The sequence below is a fragment of the Schistocerca americana genome, chromosome 2 (assembly GCF_021461395.2).
Source record: "Schistocerca americana isolate TAMUIC-IGC-003095 chromosome 2, iqSchAmer2.1, whole genome shotgun sequence".
Lineage (NCBI taxonomy): Eukaryota > Metazoa > Arthropoda > Insecta > Orthoptera > Acrididae > Schistocerca > Schistocerca americana.
In genome coordinates, this window is record NC_060120.1 from 274,990,757 (window position 1) to 275,006,834 (window position 16,078).

General features: G+C 38.8%; 1 long non-coding RNA gene across 3 annotated transcripts; it reads right to left on the minus strand.

Moving 5' to 3' along the window:
• Positions 1–1,593: 1,593 nt before the first annotated feature.
• On the minus strand, positions 1,594–15,718 carry LOC124595766. Of its 3 annotated transcripts, none has more exons than XR_006978241.1 (3): positions 15,704–15,718; positions 13,495–13,676; positions 1,594–1,872 (listed from the first exon to the last, which is right to left on the minus strand). It is a non-coding gene; the product is annotated as an uncharacterized LOC124595766 (long non-coding RNA). The 3 variants fall into 3 exon arrangements; XR_006978242.1 differs by lacking the exon at positions 15,704–15,718 and adding an exon at positions 15,302–15,316; XR_006978240.1 differs by lacking the exon at positions 15,704–15,718 and having other exon boundaries at positions 13,495–13,882.
• Between the last annotated feature and the right edge of the window lie 360 nt (positions 15,719–16,078).

Sequence of the window (16,078 nt, forward strand, 5' to 3'; positions counted from 1 at the left end):
ACTTTCTCCACAGATGCTATGCGAACATAAAAGCCGAACAGTGGGATAATATTGCTAAGGCCCAAGGACTGCACTCTGAGCTTTGTCTCCTAGTAGAACAAGGGGAATCCAGCATGGATTCCATGCTGGATTCTAGGACAGGTGCATGTCCTAGAACTGGGTATATCTTTGTGGTGTGACAAATCTCGTAATATGCTTCAAGTCTATGTCTCTAAATGCTTTCAGAATTAAATATTCAATGTGTTTCATACGTCATCTCATCCAGAAGTGTGTAATATGGAGCGAAAGAAAGTGATTTAAAAAAAAAAAAAAACTACAGAAGGTTGGCTCAACAGTGTCAACACCAAGAGCAATGCAAAGTAGGCAGACATGTGTCAGCACCTACACACACCACTGTTAAACCTACAGTGCAATTCTCATGTATTCCTGTGGATATGGAAGGGTTGTTGCCATATTCAGACAATTAAGTGTTACTTGCTCGTGGTTGCAGATCATTTCTCACAATGACCTGAGGCATACCCACTGCAGACATTGATACAGTTACAGTGTCAAAGACACTGGTTAATGGCTGGATTTCACAATCAAGGCCTTCACAAATGATCACCACCAATCAAGGCAAGCAGTCTGAAGTATTATTGTCTCAGGAGTTCTTTTGACTATATTAGTGCTCGCACATTTGCACCAACAGTTACCATTCTGCAAGTAACAGAACGAAGGAATAGCTGCACTGCACCTTGGTGGTGGTGTGGATGTGCGTAGGTGAAAAGATGGGTTGAATTTTTTGTCCTTTTGGCTTTAAGGATGTCTCTGCATGATGACATAGGACAAACAGTGGTCCAGTTGATCAATGAGGCAAATTTGAGATTGCTCATGAGCTTATTACAGACAAAACCAAACAGATTCCACCAGCATCGAGTACTTCTAAATTCAGGAAGCAATTCTGTGAGACTATGTCTCTGCTGAGGGTGACCACACCTAACCGTCTTGGGCACAAAACGTGTTATTTTGTCAGCCCATTTTTAACACCACCATACACTGGACCTTATGGATTGATACAATGAAGGCAAAAGAAGGCAGTACACACTTAAAAGCTTTTGGAACATGTGTCCACAAAGAGAGGGGGGGGGGGGGGGGCTGATGCAGTAACCTGAAGATCTCAATCAGGAGATCACATGCAACAATTGACTGATCCAGCAAAATACATTTTGTCTTTTGTAAGCTCTCTCTATTCTGTGTGGCATGCTCTCGTGTGAGCTTGCAGCTTTGTATTGTGTAAGCTTTAAGCATATTAATATAGTTTATTAACAAGCTCTGTGTGCCATCATTCTGGTTCAATGCCTCACTCACAAAATTCTACAAGCCAAACTGCAAAACTGTCACAAGGAAAAAAAAATGTATATTATAAAGATACACATTCTCCTGAGTTTTATTTTATCCATGTTTCACAAACTTAAAAAAAATTACCTAAAACATACGTTTTGTAGTACAGTAATCTCACTAAAAAAGCCTTTAATATAAAAGAGGGAATGCATCAGGAACACTATTAAAAGGAGTTTTGAAGTTGTAAAACAAATATTAAATAAAAGACGGTAATTACAATGCTCAATAAGTTTTATTTGTCAAAAGGAAATTAGAATTTAATATAGTTCAGCCAAATTTGCTTACACATGACAATTTGTTGAATAATTGATATTCATTTTGTTGCACTATTTGGCAACACAGTGGATAATCATCACAGTATAGCACACCAGCCTGAACTGCCACTGTCAGCTGGTCTATTTCCCTGGTAGCGCCAATTGTTTGGATTTAACTGATTAGCATGATTGTCACGATCACTCTGAGACCCATAACCAAAGTAACCAGAAGGGCGACCTGGAAAACAAAATAAAAAAGAAAATAGTATATGCTAAATCAACAACTTACATGCCAGCTAATACATAATAATAACATCACCAATTAAAACAAGTACAGTTGCTGGGCGAAAATTGATAGGAGTGAAGAAAGCCTTCAGAAAATAATTAATTCATACTTTCTTTAATTACAGGCAGTTAATTTTCAGGAACACATTTTAGAGAGCTGAATTTAAGCCAAATAATACTTGTACAGACACTGCATGCATTACCAACAAACATTTTGAAAATTACAACTTCTAAGGAGATTAAAGAATATGTTATGTCACTAAAATGTATTATGCTGATTACGATTATGATTGTGTTTCTGGTAGAATGTTGAGACCCTGTTCAGACATAATAGGATTGATCTTGAACTGTCTTTGTAATCAGTCAATGACCTGGGTCATTATTTCCCCTGACAGACACGAACAGGCTGTCACTAACACCCACCTACAAAATTGCAGGTAAGCAAATAACTTCTAATTACAGATCTACACTATTCCTTCCAGTTTTTACAGAAATATTTGAGAAAGTGACCTATAATAGAATACTGATCCATTCAACTGAACAAAGCTTGTTAATCGCCCCTCAGTTTGGCTTTCGTAGAGGATTCCGCCCACAGAAACCAATACAAGATCTCACAAATAACGTACTAGCAGATGTGAACAACAAAAATTATCTTGCTGATATATTCTGTTACCTTGCCAAAGCATTTGATTGTCCAATCACAAAATTCTACTTAGCAAACTGAAGTGTTAAGGCACTAATAGCATTCCCCTTGCATGGACGGAATTTTAGCTCCATAACAGAATGCAGATGGTCTCACTTACACACTGTATCTCAGACATGAAAATAACCTCACAATGGTGGAACATAACATATGGAGTGTCACTAAGATCTGTACTGCACTCACTCATTTCTAGCCAATGTAAATGATTTTCCAGTTACTGAAGTGCTCAAACTCAACCCTTGCAGACAAAGTTCAGATCATAGCTGAACAGGTTTACAAGTGGTTAACAGTCAATAGTTTAAGTCTTAATCTCAGAATCACTTTCTAGCAGGAGACACATTAATAGCCATACAATGAATGAACCACTATGTGTAAAATTCCTTGTGGTCCAGCCTGATGACAACTTAAAGGAGTAAACACATGACAAAATGCAACAGGGAATAACAATATTAATGTGCTAATAGTAAACTGCAGGAGCGCCTATAGAAGGGTCCCAGAACTGCTCTCATTAATAAACGGTCACAACGCCCAGGGACAGAAAGTTGGCTGAAACCAGACGTAAACAGTGATGAAATCCTAAACTCAGATTGGAATGTATACCACAGAGACAGGCTGGACAGTGAAGGGGGAGGTGTGTTTATAGCGATAAGAAGTGCAATAGTATCGAAGGAAATTGACGGAGATCCAAAATGTGAAATAATTTGGGTGAAGGTCACGGTTAAAGCAGGCTCAGACATGGTAATTGGATGTCTCTATAGGCCCCCTGCCTCAGCAGCTGTTGTGGCTGAGCACCTGAAGGAAAATTTGGAAAATATTTTGAGTACATTTCCCCACCATGTTATAGTTCTGGGTGGAGATTTTAATTTGCCAGATATAGACTGGGAGACTCAAACGTTCATAACGGGTGGCAGGGACAAAGAATCCAGTGAAATTATTTTAAGTGCTTTATCTGAAAACTACCTTGAGCAGTTAAACAGAGAACCGACTCGTGGCAATAACATATTAGACCTTCTGGTGACAAACAGACCTGAACTATTTGAAACAGTTAACGCAGAACAGGGAATCAGCGATCATAAAGCGGTTACGGCATCAATGATTTCAGCCGTAAATAGAAATATTAAAAAAGGTAGGAAGATTTTTCTCTTTAGCAAAAGTGACAAAAAACAGATTACAGAGTACCTGACGGCTCAACACAAAAGTTTTGTCTCAAGTACAGATAGTGTTGAGGATCAGTGAACAAAGTTCAAAACCATCGTACATTATGCATTAGATGAGTATGTGCCAAGCAAGATCGTAAGAGATGGAAAAGAGCCACCGTGGTACAACAACCGAGTTAGAAAACTGCTGTGGAAGCAAAGGGAACTTCACAGCAAACATAAACATAGCCAAAGCCTTGGAGACAAACAAAAACTACGCGAAGCGAAATGTAGTGTGAGGAGGGCTATGCGAGAGGCGTTCAATGAATTCGAAAGTACAGTTCTATGTACTGACTTGGCAGAAAATCCTAAGAAATTTTGGTCTTATGTCAAAGCGGTACGTGGAACAAAACAAAATGTCCAGACACTCTGTGACCAAAATGGTACTGAAACAGAGGATGACAGACTAAAGGCCGAAATACTAAATATCTTTTTCCAAAGCTGTTTCACAGAGGAAGACTGCACTGTAGTTCCTTCTCTAGATTGTCGTACAGATGACAAAATGGTAGACATCGAAATAGATGACAGAGGGATAGAGATAGAATTAAAATCGCTCAAAAGAGGAAAGGCCGCTGGACCTGATGGGATACCAGTTCGATTTTACACAGAGTACGCGAAGGAACTTGCAGCGGTGTACCGTAGGTCTCTAGAAGAGCGTAGCGTTCCAAAGGATTGGAAAAGGGCACAGGTCATCCCCGTTTTCAAGAAGGGACGTCGAACAGATGTGCAGAACTATAGACCTATATCTCTAACGTCGATCAGTTGTAGAATTTTGGAACATGTGTTATGTTCGAATATAATGACTTTTCTGGAGACTAGAAATCTACTCTGTAGGAATCAGCATGGGTTTCGAAAAAGACGGTCGTGTGAAACCCAGCTCGCGCTATTCGTCCACGAGACTCAGAGGGCCATAGACACAGGTTCACAGGTAGATGCCGTGTTTCTTGACTTCCGCAAGGCGTTCGATCCAGTTCCCCACAGTCGTTTAATGAACAAAGTAAGAGCATAAGGACTATCAGACCAATTGTGTGATTGGATTGAAGAGTTCCTAGATAACAGAACGCAGCATGTCATTCTCAATGGAGAGAAGTCATCCGAAGTAAGAGTGATTTCAGGTGTGCCGCAGGGGAGTGTCATAGGACCGTTGCTATTCACAATATACATAAATGACCTTGTGGATGACATCGGAAGTTCACTGAGGCTTTTTGCAGATGATGCTGTGGTGTATCGAGAGGTTGTAACAATGGAAAATTGTACTGAAATGCAGGAGGATCTGCAGCGAATTGACGCATGGTGCAGGGATTGGCAATTCAATCTCAATGTAGACAAGTGTAATGTGCTGCAAATACATAGAAAGACAGATCCCTTATCATTTAGCTACAAAATAGCAGGTCAGCAACTGGAAGCAGTTAATTCCATAAATTATCTGTGAGTAGGCATTAGGAGTGATTTAAAATGGAATGATCATATAAAGTTGATCGTCGGTAAAGCAGATGCCAGACTGAGATTCATTGGAAGAATCCTAAGGAAATGTACTCCGAAAACAAAGGAAGTAGGTTACAGTACGCTTGTTCGCCCACTGCTTGAATACTGCTCGGCAGTGTGGGATCTGTACCAGACAGGGTTGATAGAATAGATACAGGATCATTTAGTAATCGCAAAAGCGTTACGGAGATGATAGATAAACTCCAGTGGAAGACTCTGCAGGAGAGACACTCAGTAGCTCAGCACGGGCTTTTGTTAAAGTTTCGAGAACATACCTTCACAGAAGAGTCAAGCAGTATATTGCTCCCTCCTACGTATATCTCGCGAAGAGACCATGAGGATAAAATCAGAGAGATTAGAGCCCACACAGAAGCATACCGACAATCCTTCTTTCCACAAACAATACGAGACTGGAATAGAAGGGAGAACCGATTGAGGTACTCAGGGTACCCTCCGCCCCACACCGTCAGGTGGCTTGCGGAGTATGGATGTAGATGTAGATGTAGAAACTAATTAGGGGACTTAGCTCATTGTCTTGTGGCCTAAGAGGCTTCTTTCATTTTTTTTTATCTAAGGACAAGGATGTTGGCTTGTTCTGCACATTTTTCACTCCTTGTTGTCTTATGAAACTATCCTCTGGGGCAGCACACCTAAATTAAATAAAGTTTTTTTCCATCGAAAGCAAGCATTAAGAATACTGCGTAAAATATGTCTATGGTTCTTGTAATTCTTAACCTCATTTCCTAATACATTTACTTCTTAATGGTTTTTGATGCTGATAATGAAAACCAGTTTCAACTGACATGTGATGTACATGTAGAGCTACATACTCTGGTGGCAAGACATTGAACAAGCTCCAATTTAATATAAAGCAAGAAATTGAGAATTAATACCAACTCAAAAGAAAAATAAAAGCACATTTCATTAGCCCTTCTTTCTATAAATTCTATAAATATCTAGATTCAGTGAGGGGAAATTTCTGGTAGCTACCTAGCAAGCAGCAGTGTTTGCTATGAAGTTGTATGACACATAATAATATTCTAGAAGTTAATTTTTAATTAAGTTACCTGTTCCATAGACAAAATTCACAATAAACATTATGATGTGGAATGTGTCTACAGCACAAACTTAAAACACTTATATACAACTAAATAAAAAATATATTTATATTGCTGCAAGCTGGGCATTTACAGTTTTTATGACTAATTACATCTAACCTTATATTGTCCATGTTGACTGTTGTAAGGAACTGCAACTGTTTACGACAATAAAAGTTCAAGTGAAACAATTACCTGCATCAGTCACTCTCTTTATTCCATTCCATGGTGCATTTAGAGAGTTTACCCTCACATCTTCAGGTGGAACAATGATACTCTGTTCACAATTCTTAGCTGGATGCAGCCAGTTATTTGTGATTTCATTATGAAACTGTTCCAGTGCACAGAAACCTGCAGTTCATCATAAATACGAATTTTTAACTTAACTTTTCTCATGTGTTATTCATTCGTGATCTGTTAAAAAAATTAAGTTAAGTATTTATGAGGAATCACAGGGTTAAGTGCACTGGAACAGGTTCAAAATGGAAGCACAATGAACAACTGGCTGCCTCCAGCAAGCAAATATCTAACACAATATCTTTGTTCCACCTAAAGACGAGATAGTGAGCTCTCAAAACACGCAGTGGGTTGAAATAAAAAGAGTGACTAACACAGATAATTGTTTTATTTGAACTTTTATTAGTAATTACCTCCACTCAAGAATCCCTCTATGGTATAGAACGGCTTCTTATGGAGAAAGTTCTTTAATCGACATTTGAAAATATTTCTGTTATCTAACTGGCAGAAGTAAAGCTGTGAGTACCGGGCGTGAGTCGTGCTTCGGTAGCTCAGATGGTAGAGCACTTGCCCGCAAAAGGCAAAGGTCCCGAGTTTGAGTCTCGGTTGGGCACACAGTTTCTGTCAGGGAGCCTTATAGCTGTGCCAGAGTTGGATTCATTAAAGGGTAATACAGATCATTTTTCCCGGTAGTGTCATTCTTGTGAATATCTTTGTTACTCTCAAACTTCGATGGACTGTTGATAACAAATTTAATACATGAAACATGCTGCAAGGCATTGGTTAACATTCCCAGCTGTTCAAAGAGTTAGCTACAAATGTACATATGCAAACTCTGTACATAATTCTAATTACCTTCTTTTGTGCAACGAATACTTTTTGCCTAAGTGAAGAGTAACCAGAGAATGTTACCCCACAAGACATCAGTGAGTAAATGCAAAATATAACAACTTACTGACTTCTACATCTCAAAATTGTCCATTATTGTAATATAAAACTCTTTATGTATAGATGTAAAAAGAGATCTTCTTTGAAAAATGCAATTGCAGTCCAGTAAATATTAAGCTGTTAATAGCAGATAAACAGCAGCCACATAGTGACACTGATGAGACAGCAGCTGTTTTCTATTTTTTATTATTTTTTTTATTTCCATGTCAAGTTCCATACGACCAAATTGAGGAGCAAATCTCCAAGGTCATGGAACATGTCAGTACATCAAATTACAACATAAAAGTAATAACAGATAAAAATAAAATGTTTATGAACCTGAAAAAAGTCAATCCATAAGTTTAAGTGAACACAATCAACAATACAACAAGAATCAGCTTAGTTTTTCATGGAACTCCTCGACAGAATAGAAGGACTGACCCATGAGGAAACTCTTCAGGTTCGATTGCGTGGATTACTGCTATGATTTTTTAATTTGAGTGATAGCATATTGAAAATGGATGCAGCAATATACCACACACCTTTCTGCACAGGAGTTAAGTAAGTCGAATCCAAATGCAGGTTTGATTTCTGCCGAGTATTAACTGAGTGAAAGCTGCTTATTCTTGGGAATAAGATAATATTCTTAACAAGAAATGACAGTAAGGAATATATATATACCAACTTACACCAATTATTGCCCGAACCACCCGTTTCTGAGCCAAAAATATCCTTTTAGAATGGGAAGAGTTAACCCGAAATATAATATCATATGACATAAGCAAACGAAATAAGCAAAGTAGACTAATTTTTGTGTCGAACAATCACTCACTTCAGATACAGTTCGAATAGTAGAGATAGTAGCATTAAATCTTTGAACAAGATCCTGAATGTGGGCTTTCCACGACAGTTTACTATCTATATGAACACCTAGAAATTTGAACTGTTCAGTTTCAGTAATCATATGCCCATTCTAAGAAATTAAAACGCCAGATTTTGTTGAATTGTGTGTTGTTGTTGTTGTTGTGATCTTCAGTCTGGAGACTGGTTTGATGCAGCTCTCCATGCTACTCTATCATCTGCAAACTTCTTCATCTCCCAGTACCTACTGCAACCTACATCCTTCTACATCTCCATCTACATCCATACTCCGCAAGCCACCTGACGGTGTGTGGCGGAGGGTACTTTGAGTACTTCTATCAGTTCTCCCTTCTATTCCAGTCTCGTATTATTCATGGAAAGAAAGATTGTCGGTATGCCTCTGTGTGGGCTCTAATCTCTCTCATTTTATCCTCATGGTCTCTTCGCGAGATATACGTAGGAGGGAGCAATACACTGCTTGACTCCTCGGTGAAGGTATGTTCTTGAAACTTCAACAAAGGCCCGTACCGAGCTACTGAGCGTCTCTCCTGCAAAGTCTTCCACTGAAGTTTATCTATCATCTCCGTAACGCTTCGCGATTACTAAATGATCCTGTAATGAAGTGCGCTGCTCTCCGTTGGATCTTCTCTATCTCGGCAGCTACGAGTGCCTTACTGGAACATTGCGGTCGTGAAGTGGGTCCAAGGCAGTGCCAGGTAATTTTTACAGTTTGACGATAATTTATGGATTTGTAGTTTCAGCTTGACGATGCCCACAGTAGTTATTGTTATTCTGAAGAAGGTTGGGTTATCCCAACTGAAACCTAGGTAAATTCTAGGCAAACGGTGCAACTGTTCATTATTTTAAAAAAATTAATATTTATACAGTAGCTGACAGGGCTGTGAAATGTTGAAGGTATTTAATTCCTTCTCTACTTGGAAACATGACATCCTCTAAAGGTGAGCCCTTAGTTAGAGGGACTTCCTTTAAGCAAGTAAACCTATCAGCTGACTTCAGTCTAAAAAAGGTGCACCTCTAACACCAACTACTACAGGAATTTTTCCATGAATGATTCCACCACCACCCACTACACTGTCACCTATAGGCTTTGCCAGCCTCCCCTTCCCATACCTATTGAGATGGTGGCCATTCCTAGTGAAACCTGATCTACCTATAGACCCAACTGGTACCACCGAAATGTGACCCATCCCCTCTGCCGTCAGCGCCCTCTCCAGTCCCATAGCCCCATGTTAACGTGCCTAACAGCCACATTGAGATGAGGCCGATCATGACACTGAAACAGTTGCATTAAATGCACATTAGTGCCACCAGTTTGAGTAGCTATCTTTACCAGGTCACCACCTACGTCATATTCCCCGTCCCTATCAAGACTGTTCCCTGCTCCACCCACTATCACTACCTGATTCTTCTTCTTAAGTTCCTACATAACTCCCCTACGCTGTCAGTCAGCTGAGCCAACCCTGCACTACGCTTCACAATGCTGGTGACCTGGTACTCACTCCCCAACAATTCCTGCAACTGCTGGCCCACATCTCTACTGTGCGAACTACCTAGCAGCAGAACCTTCTTCTTTCTGTTAAGACTTTGCAACTAACCTAGGCCTCCTAACTGCTGAGGACTACTGCATGTTCCCTACATCTACTGTTACAAGAGACTCCTCTCCACTCAACTCTGACAGTTGGTCAAATCTATTGTATAAACGCAAAGTATAACTGTCTGAATATCTCCCCCTCCTAGCTGCCTTCTTGCCAATGCCTGTTCCCATTCCCCACAACCCTTCACCCTTCTCAACCTATCTAGTTCCTCCTTTGCACATTGTAACTGCACCTGAATGGCACAGATCTTACAATCCTGCTCCTCTATCAACTTATTTCTACTACAGATTCTGCATTCCCAGGAGAGGAATGCAGCTTCCTTACAGATTTACTCAAATTTAGGTGGCATCCATGTGACCAGCATTAAGCAGTAATGTGATAGTTCATTATTTATACAGAATACAGATTAAGCTCCTGTGATGTCCTCGTCTCACGATAATGTACACCTTGACTTGTTCCACATCAACAATCGTCCTCCTTGATGAAATCTACAGAAAATGATGAACAAATGAATGAACCCATTCTTTCCTCATTTTCTGCATATTTCATTTGTGAGAATCTTCAGGACTGTAGATATAAGTCAATATATACATACGCAAGCAAAGAAAGCTTTTTAGTGTTAGAAATGTATTTCACTACCCCCAAAACTACTAACAGAAAAATGAAAGCTCAGTGTGCTTTGCATTCAGAGCCATTTCTTACTTAGCTGACACAGAAATAATGCTATTGTCATATTTTGCATATTTACATTCTGCAATATCTTACGGTATAATCTTCTGGGGAAATATTGGAGGTGTTGGAAAAGCTTTCAAACCTGCAGTGAGATTAATATGTGGTGTCTCTGACAGAACACCCTGTAGGGGTCTCCTCAAGTAACTCAGGAGAATTATTATTAATTATTCACCGATGATGTTTGTAGCCAAAAACATCAGACAACTTGTGACATACATAACCATGACATTGGAGAGAGGTGAAAAATTTTCACCAAGGCTCTGCAACTATCATGGAAGTACATAAGGGAGATACTGCATCACGTATAAAAGTGTAAAATATGCTTCCCATCAATATAAAAAAGTAAATTAATTATACACATGTATTCAGATCAAAATAAAATTAATTATATACAAGTATTCAAATGGAAAATAAAAACATTTCTCATAGATCACACTTTCTATAAAATAAATTAATTCTTGTGCCATAGGGCATCCCCTTGTGAATGAACTAGGGCAAACACTCTTCACAAAAAACGTGATACTTTCACTTATGTCCTGAAGGTAAAAATCTTGCCAATTTGAATTATGACAAAAACATAAATTTATTAATTTATTTATGTCATTAGGATAAAACTGTGCACTTCCATTTAGTCTGCATCTATAAGTACTCAGTTATAACTGATGCCAGTAAACTTCAGGTTATATTATATTCAACTAGTGGTTGTTCTCAGGATATAGGTGAAACAGTAAGTATATGTATAATTTCTGAAATGTACATGTAATATTGTATTCCTTCACCCAACTTGTGCTACACTACTAACACACAACTTGTACAACACGTAATCCGCAGCATCAAACAAAAATCGAAAATAAAAAATAAAGAGCTGCCTGTTTAGCATTTATTAATCAACTACAATATTATTGAACTAGGCCTTCCAATTCTGTTATCGGAAATGCGGTGACACAACAGCAAACAAGAACGATGGTAACTATGGAAAACACATCACATTGTGAATGATTTCAAGACAGGTGTGCATTTACCATGAAGTGGTTCAGCGTATCCTCGTAAAATATCACGATAAAAACTCAACCAAAGCGCAATCACTCACATGTGCAATAATATTTTACTAAACTAGAACAAGTGAAAAATACTGTTCATCAAAGTTTAATAAACCACATGTTATAACAGATATCAATCTGCTGAGAGTATGGATATAGATATATATATTGTAATAGAACTCTTGAATCTCTGAATCAGGAAAATCACATAATTTGGAAGAGTAGCTAGCACAAAATGTTTTCAATTTTATTTCGAATTGTCTTATACATTCTGGGAGCTTGTAGAAGGCTTTTGTACCAGAGTACAGTCCACACAGTCCACTAAACACTATACAAAAACATAAAATGTATGTAATACTAAAAAGTGCGATGATATAGACTTGGCACCCTCGATCAAAAGTTATAGTTGGTCAGTGCTATGATTAATAATTTTTGGAATGGAATGAATATTAATCATTATATTTCACACTTCAGCACACATAATCTTTAGTACATAGAGGAAATGCATACTGATTACATGTAAATATATGACTACCAGCTGTGTATCCTATTGTGTACATATCTCTGGCCAATTGGTATGAAATATCAATTAGCACTCTGATTCTGATACAAAATTTCTCATTTATTCATACTCTCTCACTCACCTAGAAAATTTCAAATAAATGGTGAACAAACAGCAGTTTACTCACCATGAAGCCTGTATTAACTCATGACTGTAAAATTTTATACTTTTCTACTATTATTTCCCAAGTAAACAGGCCAAACTGGATCTGATTTCTACACTTTATTATTATCATCACTGCTGCTACTGCTATCAGCTTCATATTTCACAACAGAAAATTATTTTGTCTTCCTCATCAGGTTTGCTCACGCAAATAATAGTAGGGCCTAATATGTCCAATCTACAGGCTCCCAGACAAGGGCGTACCCAGGATCTGAACTGGGGGGGGGGGGGGGGGGCAGGTCATACTAGTCTCAGGAAACAAGGACTCGAGACAACATACAGCACTTCTTATTAAATAAAACAGTAAACCAGCGAAAAACTGCTTTTAATAAACATTTTAAATACAAGAATGCACTTTTACAATCCGAGAAAACATGCAGCATTTCTTATTAAATAAAACAGTAAACTAGTGAAAAAGCTGTGCCCCCCCCTTGCCCCTCGCTGGTTACGCCCATGCTCCCAGATGTGTTGCAATGTACTGTACTCTACATACTTGGCCCATTAACCATTGGTACACGTCTAGAACGGTACATTATAACCCACAGCAATTGTGACATCAAGGATTACCGATACGTGTATAAAAGGTGGTGCGACGAGCATATGAATTAATGTGGTGATATATATCTTTGTGATATTCAATTACTGCAATACCTGTTCGATAACACATTCTATTCTTTTTTGTCGTATCGTGCCTTCATATATACCGCCTGATTTTGAAGGTGTTAGCAATCTCAGTAATAAAAATTTGCCGGATAGAGTTTAATGCTACAAATTAATTACTGTATGCTGTGTTACTGTTTCTGAGCACACCTGGTAGCATTTAAATCGCCCGTTACACCCGTTGAGATGTTACCAAAAATATTAAATTCATTCACTCATAAACCTGCATCTGTGTTATGTCACTCGATAAATAATGAAATCTACAAGCAGAAGACGATGTGGATAACTCATGCTTACCTGGGCCGGTCTTGTAATGATTTGGATTTAACTGGTTGGCGCGATTATCCCGAGCAGCTTTGTCCATTTTCCTGATCTTCTGCACACTCTCTTCTCTAAAGTTCGTCGTAGTCCAAAGTATGTCTCTCTCTACACACCCGATGCTCCCTTTATATGTGGAACGACGCCACCGTGGCGTTCCCCTACAAGTCGACAACTTATCACTTTACCTTGCCGTACACTGATCATAAACAGACATGACATGTATGGAGAGATAATGCGTATGAAACAACGAGATGAAAATAAAGCCAGCAGTGATAATCGTGTGATAACTGAACCACGAAATGTAATTGTATTCTAGTGATGATCTTAATAAACCGCACGATGAAAGTTGGTCACACTGCGCGGGGATTCCAGGATAACCGAGAAAGTCGGCCACCGGAACGTCTTAGCATGACAGAAACCAGTTTTCCCCCCTCGTGCGACATCAGTCTGTATTTTAAGCACCAAATAACAACCTACTTTTTAAAAAAAGTCTTCGAAGGTATTCATAAGAGCAGATATACAGGAATTCTCAATTGGACGTCATTGCTTTTGAAAATTTTAGTCATATTTCACTAATTCTGCGTTAAATGTGCTGCTATAACAGGCAGTCTGCTTCAAGTGAAACTGTTGGACAGTTAACTATATTGTGTATGTCATGTGGCTTGATGCATTCACGAAATTCCAGACCTTTTTTTTTACGTTCTGTTGTCCCGCAGCATAGTATACGTCGGTATAAGACGGTATGGAAATGAATGCTCCAAACCAGCTGCAGTAAGGTAATATGTTTTTTTAAATATTGTACACGACAGGCTTGTTGCGGCATATTGCCATTATCAAGCGATGTCTAGTTAGAAGTGATGACCATATTGCATCTATAGTAAAGTCTTTCTGTCATGTCTCGGTAAGTATAATACTTCTTGTAGTTACGAAATGTAAAAGTACGTTTTTGTCAGATATTTTGACGGTTCAGTAAAGACCTGTCAAAACTGTATTGAAAATATCTGACGAAAACGTATTTTACGTTTCGTAACCACAAGAATTATTATACTTACCGAGACTTGATAGAAAGACTTTGCTATAGATGCATCATGGTCGTCACTTCCAACTAGACATCACTTGATAATGGCAGTAAGCCGAAACAGGCCTGTGTGTAAAACATTTAAAAAAGTATTATCTTATTGCAGCTGGTTTAGAACGTTATTTTCCATAAATTCCAAGCTGTCTCTATGTACCGTACACCCTTACTCACAGGCGCTCCCAGGGGGAGGAATTAGTCGTGAACTTTCGTGTTCTTTGACTCCTAACTTAGTAAAGGAATATTACCATGAGGTAATTCTTTAGCCGCAAAATTATTTTTAAATGGCAAAAAGAAGCTATCAGGAGCATTGAAGGATGCTCTACTATTTCAAGCAACGAAATATAACTGCGATCATACCATAAAACGTGGCATGCAATTAACATGCCATTTGTTACCCTACAAATATCTCGGCCTTGTCTACTTCAGTCAATCATGTGAAAGTCCTTAGACAGTGGCGGTAAATAAATTTGCTTGAAAATGATTTTTCGCTGCTGAAAGACTAATGGCCTTTCCTTATGCGAGTGAACTATAAACAAACAACACATTTGATTATATAACCGCAGGTCGTGATGTGTGACTATTTTATTACTGTACTGTACTTACTGTCATTTACCTGCATCTAAATGTCTTTATTGTCTTTCTCATTCACCTAAAAGTGAAGTGCATTCATCGAGTACGTAATTATTTATTGTCATTTTCATTTACCTAATAATGCAGTATATCTATCTTGTATTGTTTTCTTGTGTGTAGTGACGTGTGTCTAAATATCTTCTTTTCCCCACAACATATATTGCATACAAAGATGCTGAAATGCGAATAAAGCATTTGTATTTGTAGAATCATACAGCCAGTTGAAGCGAAATCCACAGCTCAGCTCAACATGGTTTCTGAACCACGAGGCAGTCTGAAATTTTTCAGGTACCATATATAAAACATTGACCGAGGTAAAAGTCAACAATATGTGGCAAAAAAATTTTGTGGCACATGATATGGAGACCGACCAGAGAACTTTCTCAGTCTTTGTGACACACCCTGCAGAGGCAAGAAACACATGAATGAATTTTACTGCTCGTTTGCGACGTGACGTTTCAGCTACTGAACACGTACATGTACACGTTGCAGTGATGTCAGCGCTTTCGTCGATATCCCCGACGCTTGTGTGCGCCGTAGCACTTTCCAAGGTCAGACGCTCGCACATGGCTGCAGCTAGGCATCTGCTGTTGACTGTAGCGTCCCGTCGCGAGAAAAAATAGCCGTGCGCTGCCTCCTTCCACGTGAACGAAAACACGACAGGAGCGGGCGCCAGCTACGCCTTATTCTGCCGCTTTTTGCTAATTGTTTAGCTTTTGAGTAATAGATATTAACGTCAGAGCAAACGTTTTGTTTTTGCCAATTTACTAATCAGTATTCTTTGTTGCAAAATACACAGTAACTGCTGTTCGCAATCAAACTTTCGCTTTTTATGGCCGTGGCAGGTACGAG